Below are 14,755 nucleotides of genomic sequence, written 5' to 3' on the forward strand. Positions count from 1 at the left end.
AGGAACAGGATGACTGTAAATCACAAGAAACTTATCAGTGGAGAAGGTACCACTTAAATCTACATAACAACCTTGTCCTCCTTTAGTGGGGTTTTCCGGGTACCCTCCCATAACTGGCTCCCCTTCTGCCCCACCCACCCTTTTGTCTTTAACTGAAGATATATTTAAAGTGGTGGCTTGGGCCATTTGAGGGAGTTCTACTCAGTTTTCCTGGGTATCTCCCATGTATATGTCAGGTATACACACTAACAGACTTTCACTTGTTTTTCTCTCATTAACCTGTCTTTTTTTACAGGGGGAACTCAGCCAAGAACTTGGGAGGGTTGAGGGGAAATGATTTCTCCTCCTCTACACTTATACAAGGGTTTCCCAGATGGTGCTAGTACAAAGAACCCACCTCTCAATGCAGGAGACACAAGAGACAGGTTTGATCCCTGGGTTGGGAAGAACCCCTGGAGGAGGGCACGGCAACCCACTCCAGGATTCTTGCTTGGAGAATCCCATGGATAGAGGAGCCTGGTGGGCTACAGTCAGTCCATCGGGTCACAAAGAGTTGGACACGAGTGAAGCGACTTAGCATCCATCCATGCACATTTTCACAAAGAACTGAGAGTGAGGAGATTGGTTGAGGGTGAGGTAGGGCAGAGGTTGTCAAGCTTTGCTGTATATCCAGTCCCCTGGAGAATTTGGGGAGGCTGCTTAGTCCCAGGTGTCTCCTATGAGCCTTAGACTCTACGTCCTGTATTAGCTCTCTGGGCAATTCAGATACACACTAAGTTGGGGGACCACCAACTCAGGTAACCAACCTCCTATCGTGTGATTGCCTCTTAAGTGACCTGCCCCTCCTTCCTGCTCACTAACCATAAACCTCAGGAACTGAGCTGTTTTCTATGGCAAGAGCCTTTAGCCACATGTGTCTACATAGCACTTGAACTGTGGCCAGTTCAAACTGAGAGAGGCTGCCAATACAAAACAAACACTAGATTTCAAAGACTGGGAACACATTGAAATGACAGTATTTTGCTATATTGAGCTTCTCTCTTTCTTTTTTTTTTTTCCAGTGTGGCCTCTAAGAAATTTAAATTACACTTGTAGCACATAACTTGTTTCTTTGGGACAGGCTGCTTTAGGGGAGAAGACTTATGACTATTCACTACTGTCTTTTTAGCACCTGGCTCAGCAATTTTGCATCAAATAGGCATTCCATTGATGCTTTTTGAAAAGAGAAAATGAGTCAGTGAATTAATGAATGCACACAGACATATGGCAGCCCAGGCATTCACGGTATTATCCCACAGACAAAGGAGAAACTTTTGAAAAATAGAAGCTATATTGGTTTGGGTTCCCCCAGAAGCAGTCCCTGAGACAAAGATCAAGCGCAAGTGATCTATTTGGGATTTACCTGTTAATGTTTGCTCTCTCATTCCATCCTAGAAAGGCCAAAAACAAAAGCCAGGGAGTGGAGAAGTGAAACTGGGAAGGGAAGAGGCTAATAAAGGGTGTGATCTCAAGTCAGTTACCACCATGGGCAACAGAAGCTTGATCCTGCTGGGAAACTTCAGAAAATGTGCTTCGAGGGTATCTCCTTCTGCCAGGGTATTTCTACACCATTCCTATCTATTGTTACTTAAAGCTGCTGGGAGGGCTGCATGTGTTCATCCCAGGCTCTCTTGTCCTACTCTATGGCACAGACAGAGAAAGCAGGCAAAGAGACATCAGGGCCAGCAGGTGGCATGTGCCAAAGTGGTACAGCTGAGAGATGGGGCGTGGCCAGTGATATCTAACTATAGTTTCTTTCAAAGCAAGCCATCATTAATTCCATGACCTAATAGTTAAAAGTACTTCCCTGGTGGCTCAGATGGTAAAGCATCTGCCTATAAAGCAGGAGACCCGGGTTTGATCCCTGGGTCAGGAAAATCTCCTGGAGATGGAAATGGCAACCCACTCCAGTATTCTTGCCAGGAAAATCCCATGGACAAAGGAGCCGGGTAGGCTACTGTCCATGAGGTTGCAAAGAGTCAGACACGACTGAGCGACTTCAATGTCAATAGTTAAAAGTGGTACCACCATCATACAGCTCTCCACAGCCCACAAGACAGTCAGTAAAGCCCCTCTGGGATCCTTGGACAATTCTTCATTTGTTGCCCAACCCCCCACCCCCCCGCCCCCACTTCTTGCCCTACCATCCCATCCTAGAGTTACCAAGTGGATATTGGGAAGAGGTTACCAGTTATGAGCTCAGTGCACCTTAATAAAGAGTTGCCAAAGTTGATTGAAGATGGCCCCAGCTTCGTTGTCACTGAGTTACAACTCTGCTCTTCATCTCCTGTTTGTACACCCTCGGCAGGTATTGGTAGCCAATTTCTTTTCTTCTGGTTTCTCCACTACAATGCAGTTACCGAGGAATGTGACCAATCATTGTCTTTGAATTCCCCTAATACATGTACACATGAAGTGATACATGTATGTGGTACATGAAGTGGTGGCAGCTCAATCTTTTAACAGAGTCTCAAATTTCTAGTTCATATAACTTCACTCAGCATTAAGTCATTTCACAGAAACCAGACCATAGCAGTTCTGTTTTTGGAGGTTAATTTTGTCTGGTTCTAATTTGAAATCAGGAGAGGCTCCAGAATAATTTCATTAAGCACAGTGAAGCAAGGCAAGTAAGACAGAAGTAGTAAACAAATTGAAAATGAGAAATGGCTGATCCAGGGGGAATGGAATTCAGAGTAGTCTGGAGTCTTTATAGTAATTTTAAATCTACTTGATACCATAAAACTGTGTGTGTTTTCCATGAACAGTTCACTTCAGTCAAGGCCCTGGTTCCCTTCAGAGGACTTGGCCAAACCACTGTCACAATCTGTCATTGCTGGCACTTTGCATTCAAGGCTTTTCCCCCAATCTAACATTTTAGCATTTATTTTCTTCTCTGGGAATTTAAGTAATGTAAATATTTAGGTTATTTAATTAAACCTTTAGCTTATAAATAACCAGGTTGCTTAATTTAGATAGAGTAAATAGATAATGTAAAGGTCCTGCAAATACTTGGACCATCATAAATTTAAGAATAAACTGGATACTCCAATAAAAATATGCAAATTTAAATTAATCCTGCCAATCACTGATCCTTCTCTACTTAACAAACACATGTGAAGCATCAAGAGTTGGAGAAAACAGATGTCCATAGTAAGTTAGATAACAGCTCCGTCTGGGCAAAGAACCCCTATAAAGATCCCTAATTGTTGCCATGAAAGAACATGGGTTCCATCTTTCTTAATTTACTGATTATATATGAGAAGTTGCATCACAGACTTTTATAAGAAATATCCCTTTTTTTGTTTAACATTGGCAATAAATGTTTAAAATTTTTAAAAACACTTTGCAGGACTTCTCTGCTGGTCCAGTGGTTGAGAATCTGCCTGCCAATGCAGGGGACACGAGTGTAATCCCTGATCAGTCAGGATCCCACATGCTGTGGAGCAACTGAGCTCGTACACCACAACTACTGATCCTGTGCCCAAGTGCCACGGCTACTAAGTCCACCCCCCAGAGCCCACGCTCCACAGCAAGAAACACCACCTCAATGAGAAGTCCACATACTGCAGCTAGAGAGTAGCTCCTGCTGACTGCAACTAGGGAAAGCCTGTGCAGCAAAGAAGACCCAGTGCAGCCAACAATAAGCAAATAAATAAAATTCTTTTAAAAGTCAGATTTTCAATAGAAAAAGAGAGAGAGAAGCCACTGCAATGAGAAGCCCACGCACCACAACTCACTGCAACTAGAGAAAGACTGAGCACAGCAACGAAGACCCAGAGGAGCCAAAAATTAATTAATTAATTAATTACCTAAAAATACCATGCAGATCCAAATGAAGAGAGACAAGCAGGGGGCAGGCAAGGTTGTGTCTTTGAATTCTCCATAGAGCAAATACAGTTGTAGGTGCTAACTGGGTCAGATACGAATATGCAAAGAACATGTCAACTGCTCTGGTTTATCTTCACATGAGACCCACAAAAGGAACGGGGCTTAAATTCAAACAGAACTAAACACTGATAGAACACTGGAAATAACTTCTTGGTTGTACATCAGGGAATACACATCTCGACTAGAGAAAGATTTATCCTGGGAAATCTGCTGCTTTCAACATTGAACTCCCTAAAGACCAGACAGGTTATAGTCATTTAGTAGGAATGTGTATCAAGACTTTGAATTTTGGTTATTGATTGGCAAGAATAAAAACACAGCCACCCACACAGAAAACAACAGCAAAATTGGCTTCTCTTAAATGAAAATATTTCTTTGGCTTTCTCTTAGTTACATATTTTTAGCAAAAATTAAACATACACTGCAAATCATGCTTTCATTTCTTGGGTAGGGAAAAGACTCATTTCAATCTAACTTGAAAGGAGCAACCAGGAGACTCTTCTTTCCTAGCCCAATTTGAAACACTCCCACACATTTTAATCCTTTTCTCTCTGTGAGTTATTTTTTCTCTCCTCAGAACGTAGAGTATGTGAGAAATCTGTACTGTTCTATTTTTGCTGAGGAAAAAATTTTAAGCTCAAACTGTTGTCTATTTGATTGTTATTCCTTCTCCAGACCTTTATATTAAAGTCAATGCTAGGTCTTCATCCCTCCCATGGTCATAAAGATTACATGAGAGATAGGCTAATGATTTTAGCTACTATCTAAGACTAAACAATTGTCTGTAATTGTATTATTTTTATTATAATTTTTTCTCTATAATAGTAATCATCCAACCCCTCATAATTTTATGTGATGGTCATGATATTGCAGATCGAATAATAAAAATAAAGTTTATATTCACCAAGCTGTACTGTGTGTCAAGCACCAGGCTATACACATTTTTTAAACTCACATCAACCTTGTGAAAAATTGAAAGCATTAGTCACTCAGTCATGTCTGATTCTTTGCAACCCCATGGACTGTGTGTGGTTGGTGTAAAGGGCCTCCAAGCCTCCACCTCTGTGTTATAGCTTATTGTCTGTTGTAGATTCACAGTTCACCTGTTGAACGGCGTCTTCCCTGAATGAGGAGAAAGCCACCAACCTATTCACAGTGTTTCCCTTTGGAGTATTTGTGTTTACCTGTTCTGCCCTCATTAAATGGTGTTTCAAACTCCCAAGAAGGAAGAGAAAATCAAGAAAATAAAACCTCACTATCTTTTAGTGGGAGTTGTATACATCGTTATATCCACAGATGGTCTCTGCAGTTAGAGGCTTCATTTTAAATCTCAACTCCATTCCATGTGAACACAAGCTACTGAAGTCCCCTACATCTCAGTTTTCTCCTTCAAAAAATGGGGACAACAGTTTAGCACCTACCTCCCAGGTTTGATCTTGGAGTAGGGAAGATCCCCTGGAGGATGGCACAGCAACGCACTCCAGTATTCTTGCCTGGAGAATCCCTTGAACAGAGAAGCCTGGTAGGCTATCACAAAGAATCGGACACAACAGAAGCAAAAGAGCACACACACATAAGAAATCATAGTCAGAGAGCTTGACACCTGTCTTAGACTGTCCAGGCTTCTCTACAAAATATGCCATAGACTGAGTATAAACAACAAAAATTTATCTCTCACAGTTCTATAGACTAGAAATCCAAGATCAGGGTGCCCGTAAGTGCCCACTTGCAGGCTGCAGACTGCCAACTTCTTGCAGTATCCTCACATGGCAGGGAAAGGCATCTCTCTAGGACCTCCCTCTCTCTTTTGATTTTACTTGTTTCTATTTACTTTATTTTTTTTTAATTATTTTATTTATTTGTGGTTGCTCTTGGTCTTTGATGCGATGCACAGGCTTCTCACTATGGTGACTTCTCTTGCAGCAGAGGACAGGCTCTAGGCTCACTGACTTCAGTAGTTGGAACACAGAGACTCAGTGGCTTCATTCAGCTCATGTGCTTTAGCTGCTCCATGGTATATGGGATCCTCCCAGACCAGGGTTTAAACTCATGTCCCCTGCATTGGCAGGCAGACTCTTATCCTCTGCACCACCAGTTGTTGTTGCTGTTGTTCAGTCACTCAGTCACGTCCTACACTTTGCAACCCCATGGACTGCAGCACGCCAGTCTTCCCTCTCCTTCACCATCTCCCAGAGCTTGCTCAAACTCATGTCCATTGAGTCAGTGATGCCATCCAACCATCTCATCCTCTGTCGTCCCCTTCTCTTCCTGCCTTCAATCTTTCCCAGCATCAGGGTCTTTTCTAATGAGTCGGCTTTTCCCATCAAGTAGCCAAAGTATTGGAGTTTCAGCTTCAGCATCAGTCCTTCCTATGAATATTCAGGATTGATTTCCTTTGTGATCGACCGGTTGGATCTCCTTGCTGTCCAAGGGATTCTCAAGAGTCTTCTCCAACACCACAGTTCAAAAGCATCAATTCTTTGGTGCTCAGGCTTCTTTATGGTCCAACTCTCACACCCATACATGACTACTGGAAAAACCATAGCTTTGACTAGATGGACCTTTGTTGGCAAAGTAACGTCTCTGCTTTTTAATACGCTGCTGTTTGTCATAGCTTTTCTTCCAAGGAGCAAGCGTCTTTTAATTTCAGGGCTGCAGTACCCTCCACAGTGATTTTGGAGCCCAAGAAAATAAAGTCTGTCATTGTTTCCATTGTTCCCCATCTATTTGCCATGAAGTGAAGGGACTGGAGACCATGATCTTTGTTTTTTGAATGTTGCGCTTTAAGCCAGCTTTTTCACTCTCCTCTTTCACCTTCATCAAGAGGCTCTTTAGTTCCTCTTTGCTTTCTGCCATTAGGGTGGTGTCATCTGTGTATCTGAGATTATTGATATTTCTCTCTTAATCTTGATTCCAGCTTGTGCTTCATCCAGCCTGGCATTTTGTGTGATGTATTCTGCATGTAAGTTGAATAAGCAGGGTGACAATATACAGCCTTGACATACTCCTTTGCTGATTTGGAACCAGTCTGTTTCATGTTCTGTTACTGCTTGACCTGCAGGCAGGTTTCACAGGAGGCAGGTAAGGTGGTTTCGTATTTCCATCTCTTGAAGAATTTTCCACAGTTTGTTGTGATCCACATAGTCAAAGGCTTTAGCATAGTCAATGAAGCAAAAGTAGATGTTTTTCTGGAATTCTCTTGCCTTTTCTATAATACAACAGATGTTGGCAATTTGATCTTCGGTTCCTCTGCCTTTTCTAAATCCATCTTGAACATGCGGGAGTTCTTGGTTCATGTACTGTTGAAAGCTGGCTTGGAGAACTTTCAGCACTACTTTCAAGCATTTGAAATGCGTGCAGTTGTGTGGTAGTTTGAACATTCTTTAGCACTGCCCTTCTTTGGGATTGGAATGAAAATTGACCTTTCCCAGTCCTGTGGCCACCACTGAGTTTTCCAAATTTGCTGGCATGTTGAGTGCAGCACTTTGACAGCATCATCTTTTAGGATTGGAAATAGCTCAGCTGGGACTCCATCACCTCTACTAGCTTTGTTTATAGTGATGCTTCCTAAGGGCCACTTGACTTCACACTCAAAAATGTCTGGCTCTAGGTGCCTGATCACACCATCATGGTTATCTGAGTCGTGAAGATCTTTTTTGTATAGTTCTTCTGTGTATTCTTGACAGAAGATATTAAGAAATATCTTCTGCTTCGGTTAGGTCCATACTGTTTCTTCCTTTATTGTGCCCATCTTTGCATGAAATGTTGCCTTAGTATCTCTAATTTTCTTCCAGAGATCTCTAATCTTCCCCATTCCTCTATTTCTTTGCATTGTTCACTTAGGAAGGCTTTCTTATCTCTCCTTGTTATTCTTTGGAACTTTGCATTCAGATAGATATATTTTTCCTTTTCTCCTTTGCCTTTTGCTTCTCTTCTTTTCATAGCTGTTTGTAAGGCCTCCTCTGGCAACCATTTTGCCTTTTTGCACTTCTTTTTCTTGGGGATGTTTTTGATCACCACCTCCTGTACAGTGTTATGAACCTCTATCCATGGTTCATCAGGCACTCTGTCTATCAGATTTAATCCCTTGAATTTATTTGTCACTTCCACTGTATTATCATAAGGGATTTGATTTAGGTCATACCTAAATGGTCTAGTGGTTTTCCCTACCTTCTTCAATTAAAGTCTGAATTTTGCAATAAGAAGTTCTTGATCTGATCCAGAGTCAGCTCCCAGTCTTGTTTTTGTTGACTGTATAGAGCTTCTCCATCTTTGGCTGCAAAGAATATAATCCATCTGATTTCAGTATTGACCATCAGGTGATGTCCATGTGTAGGGTCATCTCTTGTGCTATTGGAAGAGGGTGTTTGCACTGGAAGACCAGTGCATTCTCTTGGCAAAACTCTGTTAGCCTTTGCCCTGCTTCATTTTGTACTTCAAGGCCAAACTTGCCAGTTACTCCAGGTATCTCTTAACTTCCTACTTTTGCATTCCATTCCCCGTGATGAAAAGAACTGCCAGGGATGTCCTCAGGTCTCTTTTATAAGGGCATTAATCCCATTCATAACCTAATCAGCTCCCACTTATAACCTAGTCAGCTTCTAATATCATCACATTGGACAGTAGAGTTCAACATACGAATTTGCTAGTGGGGGAATCATGAATATGCAGTCCACGGCAATATCTAACCCACCCCCCTCTTTTAACCACAGTGACAACAGAAGTCTAAAGAAGGAAAGTGGCTTACCCAGATTCACAAAGTTTTTGGTAAAACTGTAACCATTTATTGAGTTAACCAATTTCTCTGCACCTCAGTTCAGTTCAGTTCAGTCACTCAGTCGTGTCCGTCTCTTTGCGACCCCATGAACTGCAGCACGCCACGCCTCCCTGTCCATCACCAACTCCCGAAGTTCACTCAAACTCACGTCCGTTGAGTCGGTGATGCCATCCAGCCATCTCATCCTCTGTTGTCCCCTTCTCCTCCTGCCCCCAATCCCTCCCAGCATCAGGGTCTTTTCCAATGAGTCAACTCTTTGCATGAGGTAGCCAAAGTATTGGAGTCTCAGCCTTAGCATCATTCCTTCCAAAGAACACCCAGGATTGATCTCCTTTAGAATGGATTGGTTGGATCTGCTTGCAGTCCATGGGACTCTCAAGAGCCTTCTCCAACACCAATGTTCAAAAGCATCAATTCTTCAGCGCTCAGCTTTCTTCACAGTCCAACTCTCACATCCGTACATGACCACTGGAAAAACTATAGCCTTGACTAGACGGACCTTTGTTGGCAACATAATGTCTCTGCTTTTCAATATGCTATCTAGGTTGGTCATAACTTTCCTTCCAAAGAGTAAGCGTCTTTTAATTTCATGGCTGCAATCACCATCTGCAGTGATTTTGGAGCCCCAAAAAACAAAGTCTGACACTGTTTCCACTGTTTCCCCATCTATTTGCCATGAAGAGATGGTACCAGATGCCATGATCTTAGTTTTCTGAATGTTGAGCTTCAAGCCAACGTTTTCACTCTCCTCTTTCACTTTCATCAGGAGGCTTTTTAGTTCCTCTTCACTTTCTGCCATAAGGATGGTGTCATCTGCATATCTGAGGTTATTGATATTTTTCCCAGCAATCTTGATTCCAGCTTGTGCTTCTTCCAGCCCAGCGTTTCTCATGATGTACTCTGCATTCAAGTTAAATAAGCATGGTGACAATATTCTGCACCTCATGGCCTCTCAAATAGGTAAATTTAGGCAAAAGTGTGTGGTTCTCAATGTCAATTCAATAGCTCAAGTTAAACACAAAGACAATAATATTAAGGTATCTGATGTTCATCTTCTTTTTTTTTTTAATGTAATTGAGTTATAACACTTTATTAATTTTAGGTTTACAAACAGTTATAAGATAGTTACAAAATTTGTTTTTCTTATGATGAGAACTTTTAAAATGTACTCTTTTAGCAACTTCCAAGTATGCAACACAGTATTATTAACTACAGTCACTATGCTTTAAATTATACATATTTTGTTTATTTTAAAACTGGAAATTTGTAACTTTTGACCTCCTTTACCTATTTTGCCCACCCCCCAGTTCTGCCTATTTTTTGTTTATGTTTTTTAGATTCCGCATATGCTTAAGATCATATAGTAGTTTTCTTTCTCTGACTTATTTCACTTATAATACCTTCAAGATTCATCCATGGTGTGGCAAATTGCATTCTCATACAAAGAGTTGACTCATTGGAAAAGACTCTGATGCTGGGAAGGATTGGGGGCAGGAGGAGAAGGGGATGACAGAGGATGAGATGGCTGGATGGCATCACTGACTCAATGGACGTGAGTCTGAGCGGACTCCGGGAGTTGGTGATGGACAGGGAGGCCTGGCATGCTGCGATTCATGGGGTCGCAAAGAGTCGGACACGACTGAGCAACTGAACTGAACTGAACTGAATATTCCATTGTATAGCACAATTTTTTATCCAGTCATCCATCAATGGACACTTAGATTATTTCCATATCTTGGCAATTGTAAATAATATTACATAAACATAGAGGTGTGTATGTCTTTTTGAGTTAGTGTTTTCATTTCTTTGGTTAAGTACCTGAAAGTAGAATTGCTGGATCATGTGATAGATCTATTTTTAGTTTGTTGAGGAAACTGTACTGTTTTCCATGGTGGTTTCACCAGTTTTACTTTCCCACAACTGTACACAAGGGTTCCTTGTTATTTCTCATCTTTTTTATAACAACATTTCTAATAGGTGTGAAATGGTGTCTCATTATTGTTTTAATTTGCATTTCCATGATGATTGAGCATCTTTTCATGTGTCTGTTTGCTCTCTATATGTTTTCTTTGGGAAAATGTCTTTTCAGATCCTTGGCTTGTTTTTTAATTAAATGTGGTTTTTTGGGTTTTTTTTTTTTTGCTATTAAGTTGTATGAGTTTTTTTTTAAAATAAATTTTGGATATTAACTCCTTATCAGATATAAGATTTGCAAATATCTTCTCCCATTCCATAGGCTGCCTTTTAATCTTGTTGATGGATTCCTTTGCTGTGCAGAAGTTTTTCAGTTTGATATAGTCCTGTTGCTTGTTTTTCCATTAGTTAGTTGCCTTTGCTTTTGCTGTTAAATCCAAAAACTCATCACCAAGACTGACTCCAAGGAACTTACCACCTATGCTTTCTTCTAGAATTTTATGGTGTCAAGTCTTATGTTCAAGTCTTTAATCCATTTGGGGTTAGATTTTGTGTACGGTATAAGATGTGGGTATAGTTTCATTCATTTGCATGTAGCAATACAGTTTTCTCAGCACTATATATTAAAGTGACAGCTCTTGCCCCATTGTATATTCTTGGCTGTTTTGTGGTAAATTAATTGACCATATAGGCCTAGGGTTATTTCTGAGCTCTCAATTCCATTCCATTGGTCTCTATGTTTGTTTTTTATGCTAATACCATGCTGTTTTGATTACTTACAGCTTTGTAATATAGTTTGAAATCAGTGAGGATAATGCTTCTAGCTTAGTTTTTTTCCTCAGGATTGTTTTGGCTATTTGGGGTCTGCTGCTGCTGCTGCTACTTCTAAGTCACTTCAGTCATGTCTGACTTTGTGTGACCCCACACACAGCAGCCCACCAGGCTCCCCCCCATCCCTGGGATTCTCCAGGCAAGAACACTGGAGTGGGTTGCCATTTCCTTCTCCAATGCATGAAAGTGAAAACTGAAAGTGAAGTCGCTCAGTCGTGTCCGACCCTCAGCGACCCCATGGACTGCAGCCTTCCAGGCTCCTCCATTCATGGGATTTTCCAGGCAGGAGTACTGGAGTAGGGTACCATTGCCTTCTCCATTTGGGGTCTAGATGTTCACTTTTTCTCTGGCATTACAACAGAATTTACCAATATTTCAGCACCTCCAAATCTCTGTTAACTGGAATTTCCATAAAAGATGCTCATAATTCTTCCAGATTTCAGTGTGACTTCTGGATCATCAGAGAAAAGGTAAAATTGTTGTCAGTACAGTTTCACTGTTGGCAATCTACTTTATTCTCTCTCTCCATATGGCATTTTATCTTGCATCTTCTAAACTCAGAGTCTGCTTATTAACCAGAGCAGCCAGGCTGAGCAAGAATGGTTAAAAGTTGGTGGAGGTGGGTCATGTTTCTCTCCAGAAAACTCAATAGATTCTAAGTATAACGGGAAGAAAACTGGGACAAAATAACAGAGAGAAAATTGCTGTAATGCAGCATCAAGGTCTCTCAGACATAGAAAACATAATAATTTATGCTTCTTCATTCAGGGAGAAAGCATCCTTCAACTTATACATGAAACCTTCATAAACTTGCTGCTGCTGCTGCTAAGTTGCTTCAGTCGTGTCCAACTCTGTCAGACAGCAGCCCACCAGGCTCCGCCATCCCTGGGATTCTCCAGGCAAGAACACTGGAGTGGGTTGCCATTTCCTTCTCCAATGCATGAAAGTGAAAAGTGAAAGTCAATAAACTTACCTTCTTCCAAATATGTAAAGCAGCAGAACTTGGTCTTACTTCAGGAAACACTTGGAAGGAGTGTGGCCAGTGAGAATCCAGGTGACTCTGAATACTCAACACCAGATAAGCAGAGGTCACCGTTGCCAAAGCCCTGGAGGTCCAGAAATTGGGTTATGGGGCTTGGATTTCCCAGGACTCTGAGCAGAGGAGATTGGCCTGCAGAACGTCAGTTAAGGAGTATCTTGAGATCCACACTTGAGGGAGTGAAGGGCAGGGGATAAGACTGGGAAGAGGGGGCAGTGCAACAGCAGAAGGCCACAGACTGGGATAACTTGTTGAGGAAGTCTAAAGCTAGGATAACTGTTCAAAGATGTCTCCAGCCACCACCGGTTGAGTGCAGCCCAGGCGGAGTCACGAGGCCCTTGCCAGCTGAGGAGGGTCCCCCATTGGGCTCACAGCTGAGAGTTCTCTGACAGGGGACCTCCAAGCACCTGGGAAGATCAGTGCTTCATTCCTGAAGGGAGCCTGAAGGGCACATCAGCACCATCCTAGGGACAGAAGCGTGCCCTCCTCCTGGGTCCAAGGCCTTACAAAGCCAGGCAAGAGTATTAGGGCTGTCATCCCAAGAAAGGGGTCGGGGCATAGCTCCTATCCCAAGAACAAGAGGAGTGCCTGGGCTTGGAGGATGAATCCAGGCTTTACAACAGAGCACAAACTAGACTCAAGGTCAGGCCTGCAATGATACAGGCCCAGACAGGAGGGGGCCAAATAAAGGGCCCCTGAATGCAAGGGTATGGCCTGAGGCCTGGGCCTTACTGCCCTCTTTCCTCCACCAGCTTGAGAGTAAGGAATCACTAGAAGCCCAGCAAGATTGTCTGGGCCACACACACACACCCAGTTTGGAGTGTGTGGCTAAATGGAGAAGTGAAAGGAGATTACTGATGTACTGGGTGAGGGGTAGGGCCAGCCTGGTGCTAGGGGTGGGCGTATGGATGGGGACATGATGGGGAACTTCTCAGCCTCACCAACTTGAAGGAGATGGGGAAGGCAGGAGAAATACAGTGGGGGTAGAAAAATATACAACTGAAAATACCTTACATATACAGGATGTTTCACATTTTTCAAAATTCTGTGTGTGTGTGTATGTGTGTGTGTACGTGTGTGTGTGTCCGTGTGTGTATGTGTGTGTGTGTGTGATCCCAGTTTGCTAATTCTGCTCCTTTTATGTTTATATTAAAAAAAATATCATCTGTGAGTGAATGTGACAAATCCTTGTAATACAGCTAATCACTCTCTGTGTGTGTGTCTCTGTCTTCTCTCTCTGTGTGTCTCTCTGTGCCTCTGGGTCTTTCTCTGTTTCTCTGTCTCTGTCTCTCTCAGGACTCTGGAATTGTGAGCAATACCCAGCAGGAGAATGAGTGCCTGGAGTGTGTGGTTTTGTGGGAGTTGAGCCATTGCAGGTTTCCTTGGCCACATGACCATTCTTGTCCAGAAAGATGCCTCTAATGGCCCTTTCTTCTCTTCACCCTTCACTTTCTTCATTCACAATGCTAAATGACATCATCATTTTTTGGAGATTCACCTAAACTGTGAAGATGGTGAGGTCATATCACCACTATGACAATGAGATCACTTTAATGTTTATCCAAACCCACCATAGTGCTGTCAATGACTCAGGACAACTGTTGAGTATCTTCCCCAGATGATGTTCAGCCTGGAGGATGGAAGTGTTTTGTGTGAGAAAATATAAAATAGAGAAAGAGAAGATCCCAATCATCTTAAGTGTTAATCAAACATGGCTCTGCAAGAGGTAACGTTAGAAAAGAAATGGGATGTCTCCTGAGGTGATCACATTCTCTTGTAAACAGTTGAAGATAAGTCTCAGGAGTGCCTATTAACTTCAGTGTGGTGGACCACATCTTCATCTCCATGAGCTGCTTTGAATGTTCTACAGAGAAGGCAGGAGAATGGAAAATCACGTACACACAACTGAGGCACTGATTTCAAACTTCCATTGCTAGCTGCTCACAAGTGATTCTTTGAGGACACAATCTTATTATCATAATGGGTAAAATCTAACCCTTCAGGGCCAATTAACAAATGCTTTATTCAGAGATTTGCGTGCTTAGAACTATTGAGGAGTGTCCTTGCACAGCCACATCTTCCTGTCTGTTCTCAAATATATAATTAATGGCCTTGCTCCACGATAAAACACATTGTTTTCAATAAAATGATTAAAAGCTTTTTTTTATAAAAGTATCTTGCATGTCACTACACTTGAAATTGTCCTTCAACACAAAATGGTGAAAAATTATTGTAAACAAATCTATTGTAGTAACAGGACTAGAGAT

At 42.0% G+C, this 14,755-nt stretch overlaps 1 non-coding gene across 1 annotated transcript; it reads left to right on the forward strand.

Annotated features, from left to right (window-relative positions):
- Window positions 1-1,843: 1,843 nt before the first annotated feature.
- On the forward strand, window positions 1,844-1,916 carry TRNAY-AUA (transfer RNA tyrosine (anticodon AUA)). The gene has a single exon. It is a non-coding gene; the product is annotated as a tRNA-Tyr (tRNA).
- Window positions 1,917-14,755: the final 12,839 nt, after the last annotated feature.

The sequence above is a fragment of the Bos grunniens genome, chromosome 8 (genome assembly GCF_055505025.1).
Source record: "Bos grunniens cultivar Pamir isolate PY7600 chromosome 8, Bosgru_T2T1.0, whole genome shotgun sequence".
Taxonomy (NCBI): domain Eukaryota; kingdom Metazoa; phylum Chordata; class Mammalia; order Artiodactyla; family Bovidae; genus Bos; species Bos grunniens.